The sequence below is a fragment of the Tyto alba genome, unplaced genomic scaffold (genome assembly GCF_018691265.1).
Source record: "Tyto alba isolate M040663 unplaced genomic scaffold, T.alba_DEE_v4.0 Super-Scaffold_42, whole genome shotgun sequence".
NCBI lineage: Eukaryota > Metazoa > Chordata > Aves > Strigiformes > Tytonidae > Tyto > Tyto alba.
In genome coordinates this window covers 31,802,880-31,825,383 of record NW_024881318.1, presented here as the reverse complement: position 1 = coordinate 31,825,383, position 22,504 = coordinate 31,802,880, and the positions used below count along the sequence as shown (strand labels likewise).

Below are 22,504 nucleotides of genomic sequence, written 5' to 3'. Positions count from 1 at the left end.
TCATAATACATTCTAGTGTGGATTTCATCATTAATACAGAAAAGCATGAAAAGGCTAGTAAAACTCAAATTCTTACATTCATTTAATACATCTTGCACTGACCATATCAAGTAGTCTTAGTGTAGGGGTTTTGCTGTTGTTAGCCTGTCCACTCCCAAATGAATTTCAAATATGTCTTTATCTTGACCGTTTTCCCCTCCTCCAACATTCCCCCCAACAGCTTTAACAAAGACAATTTCATTTTCACTCGGCAAGTTGGAGCCCTGATTCTTCCTCAAACATATTGCAGAAAAAGGCCTGTGCATTTCCCAGTTATACAAAGCTCAGTGTAATAGGTCAAAACTGTAGCAAACAGATAAAACTCCTCTGGATTTCCTCTTGCAAACTAAAAAGCCCTTTCCACAAGATCTCATTCTCTGACCAGAGGAAGTAAGTCCATTCCAAGGGATTCTCTGAAGAAGTCTGGCACATAAAATAGCCCTACTCACCATCAGTCAGCTGCAAAACCCACTGATCCCTCATTCGGCATTTCTTGTGAAGAAATAACTTTGTGCAACTGTAGTGAATACATAGTCCCGCACTGTGCATATATCTTAAAATCTATGTACACAGACATTGAAACTCTTCCTGCATCTATCATACAACAGAAGTTACCTTTTGTCTGGGGGACTGGAAAATAAATCAAATCAAAACACACATTCAAAATTAAGTCTGAAATTTGCTTGCATTTTTCACTGGCTACACTGTCCACATCACAATGCCACTCTTAATAACACTTCTTTGAAAAGAATATGTACAGGAAAATGTAAGCACAAAGATAGCTAGTGCTGTTATAAATGCACACTGTGGGACCCTAGTCCATTAGAGGAAATAAATTAAAATACTGACTTGGAAATGAAGGGTCAAATTTAGTTCAGTTAAATTCACATTAAAACAAGTGTGAAATCAACACAACCACTCAGAAAAGGAAGTTGAAAGTGATGCAACGAATATGAAAATAATATCTTTCAGTTCTTATTCATTAAATACTCCATGTGAAAAGAACTATATTTCTTCTGCCCAAATAATGGCTGCCTATAATCTATAGGTTAGCAAGGTTAATACAGAAGCACACTAATGAATCATGACAGAGACAATTTGAAAGCTCTTCTGTGCATGCCTAATAACTACTTGCTATTTGTAACTTACCTATGGGTGATTTAGGATTTCATTATTTGCAATGCAATGTAATTACCATTTACATATCTGCCATTGAAGATTCTCTCTATAATTTGTTTTAATTTGCATGATATCTATGGCAACATAACTCACTTCCTCAGGTGTGATCATTAGGAAGTATTCTGTCAAATATGACAGCTGTCAGAGCAACATCAGAAATCCTGGGAGACACCAAGAGGGTCACAGGTGGTTCAGGATGGATTTGCTCCTGTTACAGGCCGGTAATTAGAATTATTTGTCCATTTTTATGTCCAGTCCTGAAAACCATGTCCTCAGTGGGTTTTGACAAAAAACAGGCTGCAGCTTTCTAGTTATTTAAGCTTGGAAGTCTTTTGTAGATTTTGATGAGTTAGGAGCCTTCAATCTGCAGTGTCATAAACTGCCTTGAGATGTTCAAGACTATACAACCAGCTGTTAGGCACTTAGGGAATTTAAAAATGCCATCACATTACTGGATATATGCAGAATCTTTCATGCTTGACTCTTTGTGCATAAAAAGCCTAAGGGCCTGGCCTTTATTGGTATATTTTTTTATGTTTCAGCTTTTACAGGAAGAAAGGCAGTCATATATTTCACCTTTATGAAATATTAATAACTGGAAATAGAACATCATTGTTATATAAAAATTTCTATCATCTCTTACTTTGTTGCTTTCATTATTAGTTTTTTTATTAAAAGGACAAATATTGGTAGTCTTCCTCTGTGATACTTTAATTGCACCTGTGGATAGGATTACTGGTACCATTTCATGGCACTAGCATATATGTCTACAGGATTTATTACTCAGTTCATGTCTGCTCTTTTATGGATTTCATCCAAGAGATGCTTGAACACCGAGCTCTTGAAATGTCTCCCTTGTGGTGGTTCAACTGCACTGAGCTGCATCAGCAAATAGCACTGACACTCATGAAGGCAGCAACTGTTACATTCCAGCAGAGTTTGATTTACTGCAGAATTTTTATGGAGGTATTCTGCTGTAACCCTTTTCTATCCATTACTTGATGCAAGCCAGCTCTAAAAATAAGTTTAATCATGTTCAAAAGATTCTGGTATGCTGGTGAAATTTTATCTTGCAAGTATGATAAATACCAGCACAGGTATTGTCCATCATGTAAAGAAGAATCCAAATGTATTGTTGGGTTTTTTTAAGTCATGCTCAACCACTTACAGAAAAATGGTTCAATAAATTAATCTTAATTATCAAAATATTTTTTAAAATACTTCAAAATATGTAAAATCAAACATCATTTCTAGAAGGTGAAGCATAAGATCTCTACACAACTAGCATCTATGTCCACATATGCAGTTTTAGTGATGAACTGTGGAAATCAAATAACATTCAGTAAGACTGCTGTATGTATAAAGGTATTGTGAGTGAAAATTTGGGTCTGGAATCATGGAAACATCATTAAATATTTGGCTCTAAGATTTACACTGGTATGTCATCATGCAGTGAATATAAAGCAGGTTAAAGGAAGAGGTCAGTATACTGCTAGTTCACTAATCAGCCACTGGCCTCTTACCAGAAACAGCACTCAAATCTCATTAAACTGCTCTTTATCTAAGTGGGGGAAGAACGTATATCAGCTGCGTTCGTTGAAGGACAAATGGCATACAAGTGTTAAGGCTCTTACTGCTCTCAGCAATGAAAGGGAAGAACGAAAACGTAACCACAAGGAGTATCTGTCAGGTGTTATACTGCCATTGTTAAAGAATGGACAACAATAGAAGAAGAAAATACAATGGCTGAGACCTGGTGACAGATAGAATGCAGAGTCCTCATTTTTGTGGTTATAAAGCACATCTCTCAGAACTGAGAGATTAAAGTGAGATTTGTAGCTGCCCCAAAGACTTCCTGGGTGATGCTGCCAAGTCACCTAGGCATCCACTTTCAAAATTTAGACAAGCTTGAAACAAATGAGAAATAGAAATTAACAGAAGCTCAGAATATCTTGCTCTAAATCTCTCACATGAAGCCACCAATACCCAGAGACTCTAATGCTTTAAATGTTAATGGACATTAAGTAGAATCCCTGTTGCTTGAGGTTCCCCACCTGCAAAACGGATGCAGCTTCAAGTTAACAAACACAAGTCAACAAATATTACTGGGGCTGTCCTCACTGTTCATTACTGTAACACTATTCTGCTTGATCTGTATCATTTCAGCTGAATTCCTTAGAAATATTTATTGCAACCCCAGACAGACAGGTTTTGGTGGCCATCCTTCCCTTGTAACCTCTCTTCCCTGCTGACAACATCACTGCAAAGACTGATGGATGAAATGAACTGAGAACTGATGCTCCTCTTGGTCTACTGTGATGTGGAACCTCCTCACTTTCTGTGGCAGCTTGTCCTAATTGATGGGAATGTAACTAAAAGAACAGCCTGCATTTGTAAAACTCACCCAAAGGAGTGAGAAAATGCAAAACTGTGCCCTTAAATGTCTACTACCCATATGAACACCCAAGAGCATGCTATTCCATTTCTGTTTTCTTCAACACTCTTCCATGGTCAATGTAACATGTTCTACCATGGCACAAATTTCCAAAGCACTGTATGAACATGAAAGCAACATTACAATGTGCCTGCCAATAATAACACACTCATGGATTCTGTTCTGGGAAATTACTAGTTGTGCTGAACTACAAAACTGATGCACTAGAGGTGGGGTGTTATTTGGAAATTATCTCAAATTATATACCCCAGGTTAAATAATGAAGTAGATCCTGTTATAGCTGATTTTAGAAAAATCACTGTCCTCACATTGTTGCTGAGAAAAGCACAGCAATGGCAAAAGGAATATCTTAAAAGTTGGGGAAAAGTTAATGTTCTACAAACAAGTCCCTAATAAACAAAATGCAAGAAAATTATTTGTTTTGTAGAGCCCTTGCTGCAAAGGCTAATAGTATCCTGGACTGTACTAGGAGGAGTACTGCTGGCAGACCAAAGGAGTTGATCCTTCTCCCCTACTCAGCACTGGTGAGGCTGCACCTGTAGTACTGTGTCCAGTTCTGAGTTGTCCATTGCAAGAGAAACAAGCACACGCTGAATAGAGACTAGTAAAGGGCCACTAAGATGATGAAGGGACAGGAGCATCTCTCCCATGAGGAAAGGCTGAGAGAGCTAGGACTTTTCAGCCTGGAGAAGAGAAGGCTCAGGGAGAATCTGACATACAGATACAAATACCTGAAGGGAGGGTACACAGAAGACAGAGCCAGGCTGTATCCAGTGGTGCCCAATGACAGAACCAGAGGCAGGAACACATAGAAGATTCCTCCTAAATGTAAGGAAACACTTTTTTTAACTGTGAGAGTGACCGAGCACTGGCACAGATTGCCCAAAGGGGTCATGGAGTCTCCACCCTTGCAGATCTTCAAAAGCCTTCTGGACATGGTCCCGGGCAACCAGCTCTACATCACCCTGCTTCAGCAGGGAGGTTGGACCAGATGACCTCCACAGGTCCCTTCCAACCTCAACCATTCTGTGTATGCTATACCTTATGATTTGAAAAATATTTCCAAAAGAAAATAAATCCATTTCTGAAGTTTATATGGAATCATATTCTGTCATGTATAAGGAAATTTTACATTTTTCTCACCTAGAGCTGCTATACACTTCTTTCCTTGACAACAAATGATTTGTCCATCAGTTCTAAAATTCAGCATACCAAAGGAATGAACGAAACAAATATTAAATTGGCTTACTGTAGTTAAACACATTTTCTGGTTTTAACATTTATTTAATTTATATGTATTTTTTTTTTATTTTTCAGAAGGCATATAGCACAGTGACAAACACATTAAATCAGTTTTGAAGAATTATATTGATGAAGAAATCATTAGCACAGCTTTTAAAGAAACAAAAATAAATACTTCTCCAGCTGGGCAGTAATATAAATATTTTGTGGGAAGGAACTTCAGTAATTATTTCTTTTTTAACTGCCAGGGAAGTGAAGATGTTAGATGAATATAAATGCTATTTAAAGATGACAGTCAGAAAGGATGTTCACCTCCCTGTGAAGAGTTGGGAAACAAATAGGTTCACTAGTATGTAATATTTCTTATGGAATGGGCATGTTGGTTGTCAGGCTCTGCTACTAGCTGCTGTCTAGGGAAATCATTTCCAATCTGAAACCACCGATGATCCATGTGGTTGTGGTAATTGGTAATAGACATATAGGGAGCAATATAAACCAACAAAAAAAACAAAATGTGGCATTTCAAAATTTAATGTTAAATGCTACAAAAAAAGGCCGCAAGAAAATTTGAGGGTTGGCAGAAGTCTGTCAGTTCAAGTTTGTGGGAAACAGTTTGCAGTAACGCCAGGAAATTGATACAGAGTATAAGGTCTGCAAAATTATTACAGGCTACAAAATAATCATCTCTTTATGACAAAAGGAGCTACATATATACTAAATACACAATCTGAATATGACAGAGCATGGAGCAGTTAAAGAATTTCTCTATGTAGAACCACTTGGGACTGGAGACTGCCTATTAAGAACTTGGAGAAGTGAAACAGAGTTTCACAGCCTTGAAAGAATTAAAACTAGAAAATTCTATGTCTAAGTTTTTCATGCTGATATTAAGATTTTAACAGAAAACAATCCAGAATTATAACATTTTTCCCACTGTGGCTGTTTGGTTTTCCTTTCACTGACACTAGAAAATAACACTGGATGAAGATCATGTGAGCATTTTATTGTAGGCCAATGAAAGAGAGCCACAGGCTCTGTATAAAAATAGATTAAGCGTAATAACATAGTGCTGCTAAGACTGAACGATATAAACAGCTGACTTTCATCCCTTATGGGGCACATTCCTTTTCTCAGCTCCCACATCTCTAAGGGAAGAGTGCCTGGTGCAGTAAGAAGTACCTATCTGAGAGCCTCTGTTTGCCTTCCTGGAAGTGTCCTATGCCCAGGCTTGCAGAGGCAGAAGGGAGAGGACCATGGCTATCCTGTCCTCGCTGCTCCTCCACCTTTGAGATGGAGGTGAGAACTATCAATATTCCATGACCAAAGATATGCAAAAGGAATGAAAGGACATCATGTAGTCTCCATCCACCCTTTATATCTGCAATAAAATCAGAAACAATTTAGTCTCAAACAATGAAATTATTACTGCTTTCAAACTGCAACAGTGACCATAGAAAGGTTGTGCAATAAATGCCTCTCCAGGATGATTCTGGCCAGCAGTCAGAATGCCTCCAGGGAACATGAAGAAATACATGCCAAAGCAACAGCTCTGCTGCCATTCAACCAAACTTAATGCCTCAGAGACTGTAAATTAATTTAGCTCAGTTAATGACTGTTGAGAACACTGAGGGTTTTTTAGGTTCATCTCTGATATTTTATAGGGGGATATTTTGTCCAGTAAAGGTCAGTTAATATCTTTCGAAACATGTTTCCTTAGAAAGAATGTTTACAGCTTGTGCTGGAACACTTTCTAGGGATGTTTGTCCTCTGATAAATCTCCAATATCTATGTAAACACAAGTCCAATTACTCATTCTTTCTTTTGGGGAGTTAAGGAGAAAGAGTAATTTTTTTCTCTGATGCCTAACACGTTCATCATTCTATCTTCTTTTTTCCTTTTTTCTTCTTTTTTAAATTGGCTTTTAAGTCATTGTTTCAACAGCCATTTCTACTGGGGAGAAAAAAAGAGTGATGCTTTTCAAATTATAGTGATGGTGCCTTGCTCAAGAGATGCTATTAGATTTTTCAAATGTGGTTGTCACAGCAGTACTGTAATCACTCAGAGTTCCTTTGGAATCATTTCTCTAAGTTAAACATAAGCATTTTGCTAAATATTTGACCTCATGGTTATATCTAAGTGGATATTCCCATATTTTAAAAGTTGATGGCCTTGAGAAATCCAGCTCTTTGGCCTTTGGTGTCCATTGGACAATGAGTGAAATCCTAGCACCACATAAAATGGAGGAATGCTGCCAATGCTTTTGATGAAGCCAGAGCTAGTTAGGGATTATGTCATAATTTTATATTTACTATACAACTTTCCTGGCTATCTAGACCTGGTTATGACTTGAATATTGTAACATATTTAAAGCTGCAATAATGAAAAATGTACAATTTCTACTTTATATCTTTAAGCATAACAAAAAAATTAGAATAGTAAAGCAACATAGCCTTGTTTGTAAGACTGAGATGTTTCATAATATAGTTCTTATACTTCATGCATTTTATATTTGTCACATCATCATTTTGGCTTTTAGTATTATGTTCTTTACAAATATGACTTCTTGGAATGCAAGCAATCAATTTCTCTATTTTTATGTCATCACGGCTGTGCACTTTGGGATTGTATATCCTAATGGATCAGTAATTGTATTTCAGTATAAGAAGGCAGACAGAAATCACAGCTGTGTCAAAGCTAGCACAAATTTGGCTAACCTGATTACAGATGGAATTTGGTGTTTCTTCATTCAGTAGATGAGTATTCATTGTCATCTCTTTGAGCAGAGTTGTAAGAAAGAAATAAAATTATTACATTATTTGGGCAAAATACTGCAATATGTATTTTTATCAGAACATTTTGGGGCACATACAGGTGTGTCCTTGGGTCTCCCCTGTATCCAGGCCCTTGAAACTACTCCTGATCCCTTCCTAAAGGATTTGGTAATCACTCTAGATGCCACAGACAATATATTCTTTGTGCATGGGACTTAGAGCTATCACACAAACCAAAAATAACCTCTACAATTCTAGGCCAGCCTTTCCCAAAGTCTTTTTAGCCAAAGACACTTTTTGAAAAAATTAGTAGTATTTCACAAAGTGTTTGTTCATCCTCCCATACCTGTCACCACCTCTCTTTTGCCCTGCCAGCTGTTCTGCTGGTGCTGGCAGGACTCTCACCCAACCAGGTTCACCAGGCAGGCAGGACCTTGCATCAGCATCACAGCCAGCTCTGCCCTGGGTCCCCAACACACCAGTCTCAGGAGCACCATGTAACACCCAGACTGCTTCTTCAAGGCCAAGACAGTTTCACCAGATATGCTCTACGCCTCACCATTTGGAAAGTGGTGCTTTAGGATATAACAATTTATAAAAACTTAAGGAGTAACAAAATAAGTTATACAACATTTTATTCTAAGAAAGAAGTAGGTAAATTAAAAGGAGGAGGAGAAAGTTGGCAATCCTCCTTCCCTTCCCTTTCTCTGAGTCCTTTTCATTACCAGCTCCACTGCTCACACACATCGGCCATATATCTGATACCCTCACTATCTTTTTCTCTCTTTTATAACACTTCTCTTTCTTCCAGTAGCTTGTCTTTCTCTAGTTCTTCTCCACAAAGTTTTTTTTAATCTTTTCTCAAGTTAGTCAGTCCCTAACCTCTCACAGTATTTCTTTTCTTTTATTCTCCTCCATCAGCACTGTCTGGGAGATAAACCACATATAGACCTTCACAGTTGGTTAATGTAGTCACCAGCTCTGCTCCTGAAAAGAGGGGTCTCAGCACTCCTTTGCTGCTGTTGCCTTTTCTCACTGTAAAGAAAGAAGTAAATGGTGTATGCCTGTGTTTCTACAATACTCTTTGTAAATTTTGTCATCCCCACATAATAAATCTTTGCCTGGTAGGCACTTACATCTTTTCTGCCGGTTCTACTACTGTCACTTTTTCACCCCTGGGAAAGGAATTGAAAACTTTTGTAAAACACAATGGTGGTGGCAATATATGACATTCCCAGTGCAGCTCATTCAACTCCTTCAGATGATCTCCAATGATTTCTTCTGTCTATGAATTCCCACTGTTTCCAGATGGACAACCAGTAGCTTTATGAAACAGCAATCAAACAGGATCCAGTGTTCTATCGAAAAAACTTGATTGGCCAACCAACAACAACATGAAAATGACATAAAATGTTCATGAAGAATTTTCTGTTAAAAATAGTACCTGCACAGATGATTAACTTGTTTATTATGTCCACAGCTGCCACCAGCTTTGGTTTACATGTTGATGGCCTGCTTCACACATTTTCCATATTCATTTATTTAACATACTAGCTTTTAACCATTCTGACCTTCAGCTTGCCCAGGGAAACTATATCCTTAAAGCACATATTTGATTTGGTTTAGTTTAAACACAGTACAATCAATACACTTTTACCTTTACTACAGTGCATTTATATTTTAAATTCCACTTAAAATGTACTTGGCATCCCATGAATAATCTCAGAGAAATCGCTGGTGTAGATTGCTTCAGGCAATAACAGCTTTAGTTGATACCGTTAAATTTATATTCAATTGTGAATCAAAACCTTTAAGAAGACAGCTTATTCCTTTGTTGTGATATGAAATAGAAACTAACTTGAGGTAGATCTCAACAGCTAACATTAAACAACAACTTGACTGCACGTAGTTGAAAAAATATTTTTAGCTTAGAAAAATGTGTATCAAATTCTCACAAGCAGTGACCCAAATATAAAAAGTTCATATGTCATTTCTGTTAACATTGAGTTCTTTCAGCCACCAGCTTAACGTAGAGAGTTCATGAACTTCACTGAAAATAAATACTCTTTGAATAGGCAAAATGGCCGTGATATTTTCATATTCTTGTAGACCAGGAACTAGGTAAATTAGTAATTTTTCACATACTGACTGTCAATGGAAAATTTTGTTGATAAAATTAATTTATCTGTGATATTCCTTTCCTTCCCTTCCTTCCTTTCCCTTCCTTCCTCCCTTCCTTCCTTTCCCTTCCTTCCTTCCTCCCTTCCTCCCTTCCTTCCTTCCTCCCTTCCTTCCTTCCTTCCTTCCTCCCTCCCTTCCTTCCTCTCTTCCTTCCTTCCTTCCTTCCTTCCTTCCTTCCTTCCTTCCTTCCTTCCTTCCTTCCTTCCTTCCTTCCTTCCTTCCTTCCTTCCTTCCTTCCTTCCTTCCTTCCTTCCTTCCTTCCTTCCTTCCTTCCTTCCTTCCTTCCTTCCTTCCTTCCTTCCTTCCTTCCTTCCTTCCTTCCTTCCTTCCTTCCTTCCTTCCTTCCTTCCTTCCTTCCTTCCTTCCTTCCTTCCTTCCTTCCTTCCTTCCTTCCTTCCTTCCTTCCTTCCTTCCTTCCTCCCTTCCTCCCTTCCTCCCTTCCTCCCTTCCTCCCTTCCTCCCTTCCTCCCTTCCTCCCTTCCTCCCTTCCTCCCTTCCTCCCTTCCTCCCTCCCTCCCTCCCTCCCTCCCTCCCTCCCTCCCTCCCTCCCTCCCTCCCTCCCTCCCTCCCTCCCTCCCTCCCTCCCTCCCTCCCTCCCTCCCTCCCTTCCTCCCTTCCTTCCTTCCTCCCTTCCTTCCTTCCTTCCTTCCTTCCTTCCTTCCTTCCTTCCTTCCTTCCTTCCTTCCTTCCTTCCTTCCTTCCTTCCTTCCTTCCTTCCTTCCTTCCTTCCTTCCTTCCTTCCTTCCTTCCTTCCTTCCTTCCTTCCTTCCTTCCTTCCTTCCTTCCTTCCTTCCTTCCTTCCTTCCTTCCTTCCTTCCTTCCTTCCTTCCTTCCTTCCTTCCTTCCTTCCTTCCTTCCTTCCTTCCTTCCTTCCTTCCTTTCCTTCCTTTCCTTCCTTTCCTTCCTTTCCTTCCTTTCCTTCCTTTCCTTTCCTTCCTTTCCTTCCTTTCCTTCCTTTCCTTCCTTCCTTTCCTTCCTTCCTTTCCTTCCTTTCCTTCCTTTCCTTCCTCTCTTCTTATTGCCTTCAAAACAGTATATTAATACAAATATTCATGTTTGCACCTTGTTCTCCCCTTCTAGAACAGCAGCTTTCTGTCACACGGTTCATTTTTTGCTAGGTTTCTTCATCTCAGTCATTTCTTGTCTAGGGACCACAATAACAGCTAATATGCTGACAAATTCAACAACATTAAGCAATAATAAACATCTCAGCCACTAGATGATGGAGAATCCCAATTTTGGTTTTCACCTGACTTCAATGGTCAATAAAACAGTGATACTAACATTTAAATAAATATGGTCCATGATCATCTAAGTTGACATCTCACTGATATAAATTGCAGAGTAATACCCTTCCCACTCATTGTTTTGAAATTTCAATCTCAGGCAAGTATCACAACATCTTTACATTAATTTCAAGGTTTTATTCAACTGTAACTTTGCACTTACTTACAAACAGAAGACAAAAAATGGGAACAATCACAGGACACATTACCACCATCCAGGGAACACCTCAGGCTGTTTCCTATTTCTCTGTTCAACAAACCAAAAATTCATTTAAGTGATTCTTTGTAAGCTACAGAACAAATTTGCATGGGAACTACACAGCTTCCCTTATGACTAAGAAAACCATTCTTGCATCCAGATGACTTATCTCCACTGCTTGATCCTGCCAAGGAAAATCAGATGCTTAAAAGGCAATTGATTAGGATAACAAATGATAGTGAAAATAACTAAATCTGCTCCTAAAAAAACCCCAAAGTTCTGCAGTCACAAAGACAGAATCGCAGCCTCCAGTCAAAAGAAAAATGTATATCTCTATAATGGATCATCTAGTACAATGTAGAGATGATTAAGCTGGTTCAAAAAAAAAGCTTAGGAATTGTCTAGCACAGAACTTCAGCTTCCTCAGGCAAATTTATCCTAATGAGGAAACAGGTAAATTAGCTCATTGTTTGCTATGTGCTGTCATTGCTAGGCTATGTTTAGTACCCAGGTAACTCAGCATCACAACAGACTGAAGTGCCTGTGTATGAACATGGAGACAAAGTTCATTTTTCTATAACTCATTTCCTTCATGCGTTCTTGAAAGAACATCAGCACCACCTGAAATGGACCACCAGAGGACTTTCCTTTGTATGGAAGATGTCTTTGATGGACCATTTCTGTTGATGTTGAACGTGTGTGGAAATCAGAAATTATTTCAACATATTGTGCTGATGTCTATCATTAGAGCAAAAAGGAAATATAACATAGTTTTATTGGCCTAGTTTAGGTACAGCAGCCTGATGCATCAAGCCTGAAGTTGTATTTTAATGGAGCCTAGTTAACTGAAAATGCATTGCTTGTTTACAGTATTACATTTTATTAAAACAGAGAAATCTTAAGAAAGTTGTCAGGAAGTTAGTACTCTGTATTTACCTTAAATCTGGTTAAAGTCAGGCAAAGGTAACTCATCTTTCATTCTTCCATCCCTTGGCTTCTAGCCTGTAAAAGGACACACTGAGCCTGGATTGTTTTAATTGTGACAGCCACCAAAAATGCTGTTCTGCAATTGGAGACTGGGAAGTAGAAGAGCAATGTGGCCACATTAGGTTCCCTGTAACTTTTAGCAGGAACTGGTGAGTAGTTGATTATGCTACTTTTGTAGCTTTCCTGTACTATGTACTGGTTTAAAATACCTATCGTAGGAACCAGGACATGCACCATAACATAAGTATTCTAGTTGCCCTCCTCATCCACTAAACCCTCTGTGTTACCACAAGTTCCTTCCCACATCTTTGGACTAACAGCAGGGCCAGAAACAGTATTACGAGTCTTGTTTTAAATTATGTGTGTGGGATGGACTAGGCAGTATGTTGGTACTGATAAACTGGCAGGATATCAAACAGGCAGACACTATCCCTTCCTTCTGCTCTTTCCAACATCTCCTTGTTAGTACAGTCCCTCTCCTCTACCTGGCTCCCTGCTGTTTGTAACGGGATTTGAACTTCATTATCTTTTGGAGGCTTCCACCTGTCAGTCAGATTTGACTGCAGCTGACCAACAGATGAAAACTGTGAGGAAAAGAAGTGCAGAGGACTGGGCATCCAGGCAGACATTAGAATTCAATGGCATTGTGTCAGGAAGAAAGCAGGCCAGCATTCAACTGATGCTGTAGGAAATTCAGATAGGTATCTTTTGTGAATGAACTACAGAAGCGTGAAAGATATCGTTCCCCGCATTCAAAGTAGCTGCTGTATTTGCAGTGTCTATTCAGATCTTATATATTGGGGTTTGTGCATTAAATGTAAAAAGTGAAAAAAGTTAAATGGGCCCATTGTGCTTACATAAATGTACACCTTGTAAATGTTTGCCACGTATCACCATATAAAGCACACAGTTTATACTGTGCAAATATATTGTAAATGCATTTTTATGGCTGTACTGCTTAACCTCTTTTTGATTTAAATATTTGTTCTGCTTTCCACATAATAAAGTATCATTGAACAATTTTAACAATTTCTACCAGCAGTTTTTACTCTGATTTGTCAAGTTTCATGTTTTAAACATAGGACTCAATAACTTAGCTCTTATATCCTTTTTCCTGGCCACAACAACTGCAACTAGCACATTTGCACTCAAGCACTATGGCATTCTGCCTGCTGTAGCTGTGGCATGTAGATCCCCAAAGCCAGAGGTAAGATATAGGACTTATGTCTTTGAACTCAGGAAGGCTGAACTGGAAGACATAGCTCCATGTACATACTTTCAAGTCAGCTGAGAGGTTGGGTTTTATTGTGCGATTATGGATATACAGGGATTCTTTCAGGTATAAAGCTATAAATCAGTGTAGTGTAACTAAATACAGTCTATAACTACAATGCAATCTGCTCTGAAGATTATGCAGTAAAATAAACCTTGAGAAAAATAACAGGTATTTAATTGGACTGTGTTAGTAGGGATTTTTATAAGGGGTAGCAGTCTTTTGAATGTGCACATGTAGATCTTTCAGCACAAGGAGATCTAGACATAGTACTGAAGTGTTAGTGCAAGACCACCAGACACGTCCCATGAAAATCATCAAATTGGCATAAGCGTTTTAAAACACAAATGTTTTTAAAAAGTGGAAGTAGCCTGGCACGATGCTAGAGCTGACGTAACACAGCAACATTATGGTGCTGACTTCGACAAGTGCCTGGGAAAGCAGTTCTCTTTATGGAAGATAATATAAAGGAATTTTGTTTGTTGTGAAATGATGGTAGTATGCGTGGGGCTGGGAGGGGTATGTGCATACTTAAGAGGCAGACAGAGAGGAAGTGAGTCTGGATGAGGAAAGAGAGAAGATCATGTGTCCCCAGGAGCAGGAGACGCACAAGGGGACCATAAGCAAAGCTACCAACTCTGAGTTTGTCTCAAGACTGTGCTCTTCTAAATGCTCTGTAAGCTTTAGAAATTGGGTGAAGATGTTTCTCTTTCATTGTTTAGTAAAAAAGTGCCTAGTGGTTGCATCAAGGAGATAGGATTGCAGCGCAAGTAGAGATTGCCACTGTGACTTGGTGTACCCATAGCCAGGACAGTTGGCCACAGAAGACATAGAATCATAGAACCGCAGGATATTTTCAGTTGGAAGGAATCGTCAAAGATCAACTAGTCTACCCCCTGCTGCTGTGGCAAGGGGTATCTTCCACTAGATCTGGTTGCTCAGAGCTCTGTCCACCCTGACCTTAAACACTTGTACTGATGGGGCATCCACAACTTCCCTGAAGTACCTGTTCCACACTAACTGTAAAAGATTTCTTCCTTACATACAATCTAAACCTACCTTCTTTCAGTTTAAAACCATTGCCCCTTGTTCTGTAACTACCAGCACTGGAAAAAAGTCTATCTCCATCTTTCTTATAAGCCACTTTAAGTATTGAAATGTCTCCCTGGAGCATTCTCTTCTCCAGGCTGAACAACCCCAACTCTTTCGACCTCTCTCCATAGGAGTGGTGTTCCATCCCTCTGATCATTCTGGACCTGCTCAAGCAGATTCATGAATTTCCTGTGCTGAGAACTCCAGAGCTGCATGCAGTGGGATCTCATGAATAGAGCAGAGGGGGAGAATCACCTTCCTTGACCTGCTGGCCACGTTTCTTTTGATGCAGCCCAGGATACAGTTGACTTTCTGGGATTCAAGTGCACATTGTCAGCTCACGGCAAATTTTTCACTCACTAGTGTCCCCAAGTCCTTCTCCATGGGGCTGCTCTCAACCCATTCACTCCCAGAAGTCCAGGAAGACCCTGGCTATGTGCTTGCATTGCCTACTCAATATGAAATCCAGGGTGCTGTACCTTTGCTGGCCAGCCCTTAGCCCCATTTTTCATTTTTATAATTTTCGATGTGCCAGCCACCTCCTGTGGGGCCACTGCAGCTCTCTGCTGCTGCTGGCGCAGGGTGTGTTGAGGGTTGTGGGGATAGGAGCCCGAACTGCGGAGCCTGGTGGGTCCCAGAGGAAAGGGGACCTGTGAGGAGCCCGTTTGTGCTGTGAGGAGCAGTACTGCTGGGGAGGGGAGAGAGATCCTTCTGGGGGAGTCGGGTGCTGCCGGAGGAACGAGTGGCAACTTCGCACTTGTGTCTCTCTGAGGCAGCTGGCGGCGGGTCGGGGAGAAAGGGTGCATCTGAGGAGGGTAAATGTCCCCGCTGGCCACCGGGGAATCACTGCGAGAGGCAGCGCCTGGGCACGAACCCCGGGTGCGTGCTCCGATCCGCGCGAGACCAGGGAGCCGGGAGGGAAAGGCGTCCCTCCGCCTGCCATCCCGGGCCAGGCCGAGGGCGGGGGCCGGGGCTGAGGGGCTGGGTGGGGCCGGGCGGCCATTTCGCTGCCGCCTCCATCACACCCGCGGCTCGGGGCCGCAGACGGGGCCGCCGTTGCCAGGGTGACCGGCCAGTGGCGCCACTGCCCTCCTCCGCGCGGCGAGCCCCGCCCCCCGGCCGTCCCCCGGCCAATCGGAGGGGCGGTGGCGGCGGAGCGAGGGTCCCTTTGTTCAGCCATTTCAGGGGCCGGAGCGGGCTCGGGTGCGGAGCTGCGGAGGGAGAGGACGGGCAGCTCCCTCGCCACTCCCCTGCCGTCGGGCTCTGGGATGGTGTGGGTAGGTGTCCGGGCTGCGAGGGGCGGGCGGGGATGTCCCATCCCCGGCAGCCGCGGCCTGCCCGCGAGCGGGAGGACGGGCCGCCGCCGCCGCCGGGGCGCCCCGCAGCCGCGGGCACGGCCAGTGTCAGGGGCCTCCGCGCCGCCGCTGGGAGGGGAGCGGGGGGGGCCCGGCCGTGGGCTGCCCTTTCCCCTGCCGCCTGGTGTCGATGGGTGGGTGGGTGGGTGGGTGGATCGATGGGTGGGTAGGTGGATGGAGGGTGGGTGGGCGGGGCGGTGGCCGGGGCCTGAGGGTCCGCGGCCTGAGGGCTCGGCACACACACCCGCCATCCCCGCGGTGCCGCGGCTGGTGCCGTCTCCGCAGCTGGCCCACCAACTCTGGCACTGCAGCGATCCGGAAAGTGAAAGTCGCCTCGGGATACAGGAACGTGGCCGTATTTGCTGCCTTGTTTTCTGGAGTGCGTGAGGTCCCTGCTGTACAGATTTAGCTAGGTGGGATTAAAAAAAAAAAAAAAAAATTCCCTACGAAATATTATAGAGGAGAGTAATCTCGTGTCTGTCTTCTACTTCTGTTCGTTTGCTTAGAGAGGTTATTGATTTAGATGCTCAGTGGAAATAGCCGGTGGAACTTTTAAAGCTTTTGTGGAGTGACTGTACAAAGGGCAGGAACACTGTTTGGGTTGGTATAAACGGCTTGATTAGTCTAGGAGATGGTTATCTCCTTGTTGTGAAGGTAATAATTCCTCTCACTTGAATTTCTGCTCAGGACCTGAGACATCCTCTTACTGTGAGGGTTGTTCTGCAATGTATTCTGGCCAACGCAGCTTCCAGCTTCATAACTTGTTTCCTTGCCTTCTTGCATGTTTAAGTAGCCCTTAATGTGGTATTTGAATGCTTCACATATGTTGTTCAATCCTTACAACACTCATTGAACAAAAAGTTGACTTGTGACCTTTCGGTACATGAGTAATTGACAGAAAAAATAATCACATACCCAGGATCATATAAGAAGCCCTAGGCAGAACTGGAAACAGCCCATATTACTAATCCAGAGTCTCAGCTATGTTTAAAAATGACAGTACATGGTCTATTTCTAAAAGTCCTCATTCTGCATCTGCTGTGTGAACTGTACTTATTTTTGAGATTTATGTGGGAGGATGGAAGAAAGGTGCCTACAATTGGGAAGAATAATTTCTATATAATCAGAATTGCTTTAGAATGCATTTCTTCAAAATCTAGATAGCTTATACTCAAAGCAGCATGATACAAAAGGGTAATGATGATCCTGCAAAAACAGGGTTACAAAAGCAGTTTATTGTCTGTCTTAAAGGAGGAAAGCTCTGGTTAGAATGAATATTGACTGAGGACCATATTTATCATTGAATACAGGCAGTGACACACATTTCAGTGACTTCAAAAAATGATACAGATGTAAGCACAGCTGCTAAAGTGAGGTAAGCATGTCTTGTGACAGGAAGGTGAAAACAATATTAATGATGGTTTTATGTAGGCTTTTATTGGATTATCTGACAGACTTTTCTATTACATTTATTTAGCATCCAGCTTAAGAGTCCCTGTGTATGTGTGCTCACTTTTAGGTTCATGGTGGCAACCCCAAGGATGGAGCTACCTTATAATCAGATGATAGGTATGCACAGAGCTGTCCAGCAGACTGGCAGAGCGGGAGTATAATTTAATCAAGTTTCCTTCCTGTTTCTGCTTCAGGCACACTAAGATACTATGGCTACAAAGGAGGGTGGCAGAAGGCCAAGTATAACCCTCCTTTGTTGAAGCTGATATTCAGGATCTGTACAGTTTGAAGATCAGGACTGAATTCAAGACTGAGATTTTTGTCTTTGAAATGCCTCATTGTTAGCCATCCCCTTTTGTAGACCCAGTGTTGTTGCCACTGTCATAAAAAAATTTGTACTACAAGTTTGTGAAATTGGTATGCACCGATCAATGCAGTATTGTCAGTGAAGTTCTGCCACTGACATGCAACAGGGGGAAGATTTTTTTCTTTGCTTTGTTTTTGAAAGGTTTTCCATTATTTTCATGCCTTAATTATGTTGCAAATTTGATTAGTTTTGACCACAGAAATTAATTTAACCTGTTAAATAAGTTCCAGATTCTGTGAACATTTGAATACATGTAACAATAGTGTTTCGACTACCAATTCAACTTCTTTCCACTGTTTTATAGTATTAACTTGGATAGTTGGAGTAGGTTTTCTACATATATTGATAGATTTCAGACATACATAATATTATGTAAATGTATTACACATACATGAATATATTGTATATTTATATAAACTATATATATATTCATATAGGTATATAATGAACACTGAAATTTTATTTTTTAAAATATCTCATTAATATAGATATATACACCTGGGTAGGCCCAGTGTTGTTGAGTTTACGTACGTGATCTATCATATACATGATAAAACAGGGTACATTACAATCTGTTTATGCATGTACACATGGATGCCATGGAATATGGCTTCTTTTAAAGATAGATTATGAAATAAACTTCCAAATGTCTCTTTTAGCTTCTAGAAGGTTTTCCTTTCCAGACCAGACTCCAGAGTGAAATTTAAACAATTTTTAAAATTCCCTGTTAATTTCCTGTGTACTGAATGCTTTTGAAATTTTGAGTTTGTATGTATATATGTGTGTGTGTATATGTGAGTCAAATCTGAAATAAGCCATAAAATCAAATAAAGTTCATGTTTAAAGAAGACTTTTGGTTTTTAAACCTTGAGTATAGAATATAAAATTACTCTTAAATTGTTCTACTAAGTAATTTAATTTTATAGAGCATTTTCTACAAGCCATTCTGAAATACCCTTAAACATTCAAAATATGCTGCTTAAGACAAGCCTGCCAGTCAGTGCATTAATTTAAATAATAGATGAATGCTAAATATAAAAGCAGAGGGAAAGGTAAGATAAAATGTTTTTGGCAAAGAGTAGAAAATATATAGTAGGTGAGTAGGTACAAAGATGCAATAAAACTGTTACTTTATTAGAATTTATACTAGAACCCGAAAAGGACACACTTGCAGAAAATGATGGTGAGGTAGCACAGACTAGAGGTTTCCAAACCTAGTTAATGGGTATATGATCACCATCAGTAACTTCTGGCATCCGGGGTCACATGCTTCTCTAACAGTGCAAAAACAGCTTAATCTGTGGCTGTTCTCCCAGCTTTTCTGCTGCATGTTCCCATCTCCCAGACTAGGATTTCAGTCCAATGCTCACACTTAACCTTCCCTATCCTTTCATGCACCCACAGAAGTTTACTCTAATTTCAGACTTCAGCCACATCCTTTCTCCTGCACACACCTAAATCATGAACCTTCACTTCCTGCAAAGACAAAGCAGAACCTTGGCTTCCCATGTACGCGTGCCATCTCCCTAATCCTGTTCTTCCTACTTCACCATGTCTTGGTCGTCTTCCCATATCCTGAACCAGAAGTGCAGGTCTGCCTGGGGGCAACAGAGCTATTCATTATTGTTGAATGCAGGTGGTGGCTGCAGTAGTTCCTAACTGTGCTTGCACGTGTTTTACGGTATCTAGGAGGCAGTTACTGTGCTGCCTGTAGAAGAGCAGTGAGACCCCAAAGCTGTGGCTTAGTTCAGTATTGAACATATCATGGACACAGTTGTGAGTGGCATGTGCACTACAGTTTGGCTGCCTCTTTTATAGAGAAACAAGGAAGGTCAGTAGCAGACAAGTGTGGGAAGGCAAGCGTCTAATTCTCATCAGAGACCAAAAAAGCACTGGTCTGCTTTTTATACCAAATAAGCTAAATCAATGCTGAAGTCCAAATAGATACATGTATTTCAGTCTGGTTTACATCAGTTGAGCTTGAGTCAATTCCTTGGGGTGGGGTGGGGGAACAAACAAATAAACAAAACCGAACATAAATAAATAACAACCAAAAAACCCAACAACAAAGCATAAGCCAACCTTACATTAGAATAAATTGTTTTGCATGGGATTTTCCACATTTATGTACAGACAAGTTTAAGCTAAATTGGTCTAACTTACTTGTGCAGACAAGCCCTGAGCTACATGGCTGGAAATCAGGAGCGACTTCTTTGCACTCCATTAAGTGTAATGTAAGTAAATGGAGTTGTCACAAGAAGTGAAAGCTTCAGTTGTTGAATGTGGCCCATAAGAAGTAGTTAAAACCAAACAAGATGAGGTTTGAATGGAGCTTTTGAACAAACGGGAACCAATTGCTATAACAAGAACACAAGAGTCATGTAATTACATTCTTCACTTGCATGTGAGAAACCAGTCAGCACTAGGTTGAAAACACTTGAGTCTGAAGCAGAGATGCTTTTGAAGCCCCTTGGAAAAGGAATTAAAGTAGGCCAACTGATGAGAGAAAATTGGTTGGTTTAAAAAAAATTAAAATGTACCATCATTTCATGATTCTAACACAGAAGTGTATACACTAGTGCAAGTATGTATGTGTTTGTGTATCACATCTTTGTATATCTGCTTAAAAATGTTTTAACCTTTTCTATTTAAAAATCCAGTTGGTCATTGGATCACATTACCAAATTACTTCATAAACCTTGCCTTCCAAAATCATCTTCCTCTCTGTAGAAGACTTTCTACAGTCTTCCTCAGTTTCTCCACTAAAAACTGGGTAACACACTATAATTTCACACAGCTCTTTGCTTTTGGAGAATACCATATTCTCCCAGAAGAAAGCCCTATTGATTCTCTGAGCTAATTATTTGTCATATATTTTACAGTTTATGATGATAATACGTCTTTCAGTTTAGCAAGAAAGCGTGTTTTAGGTTAGGCTCTGTCCACTCTAGTGATTCTCTTAATTTCTCGGTGATTGCACAGAATCAAAATAGCAAATAAAAAATTAAATAAAGCACAATTGGCAGTATTCACAGCTTCCCTCATTTGCAGTCTACGTTTCAAAGTATGCTTTGTTTTGTTTGCTACTTCCAGTTGCAGCCTTTTAAACTGTGGATTGGAAAAGATGATACTGATAAGGGAATTCTATGACAAAGATGTTAATCTTGCATGTAACCACTACAGAGTTCAGTCTGTTTTTTTTATTAATTGTTGTACAATGTGTTTGAAAGATGAGATAGGTTTCTTTTAGATAAGAAAAATATGAATAGAATATATGATGCTGAATGCTTTAATATTTTGACTTTTTAGAATTTGAGGATCTCCTTGTAGGTCTTGTGTTGGATAAATGTATTTCAGGATGCTTCTAAATTCAGAAGTATTGCAAATTTAATTGGAAGTAATGATGATTTAAAACTTCTTTACCACCCTTATTTCTTGAAGCTTTGGAGAAAGAACGTATGCTTGAAAACAAATAACTATCCTAAATTATTTGAAATCATACAACTTGAGCTTATACTTTGATAGAAATTTTTAAAGTTGGCTTGTGAGTTATTGGTAATCTGAGTTGCTGTTTTCACAAATAAAACATGACACTTAGAAATATTCAGTTTTAATGTAAAATTCTACAGGTATGGAGAACAGGAATAGAAAATAACATTTTTAGTTTTCGTTCAGTTTTTCTTGATGCTCTTGTTTTGCAGAAGTAGTAGCAGAAATCATAAGGAAGTTTTAGAATTGAGAGATCTGGTGATAAAGTGATAAATATGGAGGTGAGGTATTAATTTCAAAAATTATCCAGTATAGAATTTGATATCTGTGATAAAACATTAAATCTGTCAGAAGGAATTATAGAAAGAGTGCTATAGTATGTTCTTTTGAGGTCTGCAGCATCCCTTGCAGCATCTTCTGCGGAGCTCAGAAGAGGTACCTCAAGTTCAGAGGGAATTCAACAAAGTGGTCACATGTAGCATCATGTTTTCATTGCAATTTAATCCTTGGTCCCTCCAGAATTTGTCAATTTAAGGTAACTAAATACTTCACACTGTGCTGACAGTATTGTATAGATAAATTACTTCAACCTTGCATCTAGGAAGACCTGAATGAAGGCAAGCAAATGTTTCTTTTTACTTGCATGAAGTTTAGCTGTCCTGTCTACACTTTTGGTAAGTGTATATTAGAAAAAAATATTTATTATACAGATGTCCTTTAAGATTATGCTAATTTAGTTGTAAATGTGTTTGAGACTGAACTCTGCTTTCCTCGGTTAGACTTTTAAGTTCAATTTTGAAATCCTTAAAAAACATTTAAATTTGGTGTTGGTCTTACCCATACTGAGCAAGTTTAACACTATTGTTATTGGTATGCTGTGATGGTAGGACCAATTTTTACAAATGTATTGTTTTAGTTGTATGTGAGACACCGTTTTAAAGCTAGCACATTGTCAAATACTCAGTTTTGTTATTAAACATAATTTGAAATAAATTAAGAAAAAAAAAATAGAAGAAAAAATTTGCTGCCATGTCATGCAGAATATAGCCCAAATGCAATTGAATATAATATTTTGTAGTTAGTATTTGAGTTACAGTAGTGCCCAGGAGCTCCACATATCAATTAAGGCTCTAACAC

General features: G+C 40.0%; 1 protein-coding gene across 2 annotated transcripts in view; it reads left to right on the top strand.

The window, feature by feature from the left end:
* Nucleotides 1–15,852: 15,852 nt before the first annotated feature.
* TNPO1 (transportin 1) overlaps nucleotides 15,853–22,504 on the top strand; it is an 80,672-nt gene continuing 74,020 nt past the window's right edge. For both annotated transcript variants that reach the window (XM_042804464.1, XM_042804463.1), the window contains exon 1: nucleotides 15,853–15,981. The gene's annotated coding sequence lies outside the window, so the exon portion shown is untranslated. The remainder of the gene's footprint in view (nucleotides 15,982–22,504) is intronic.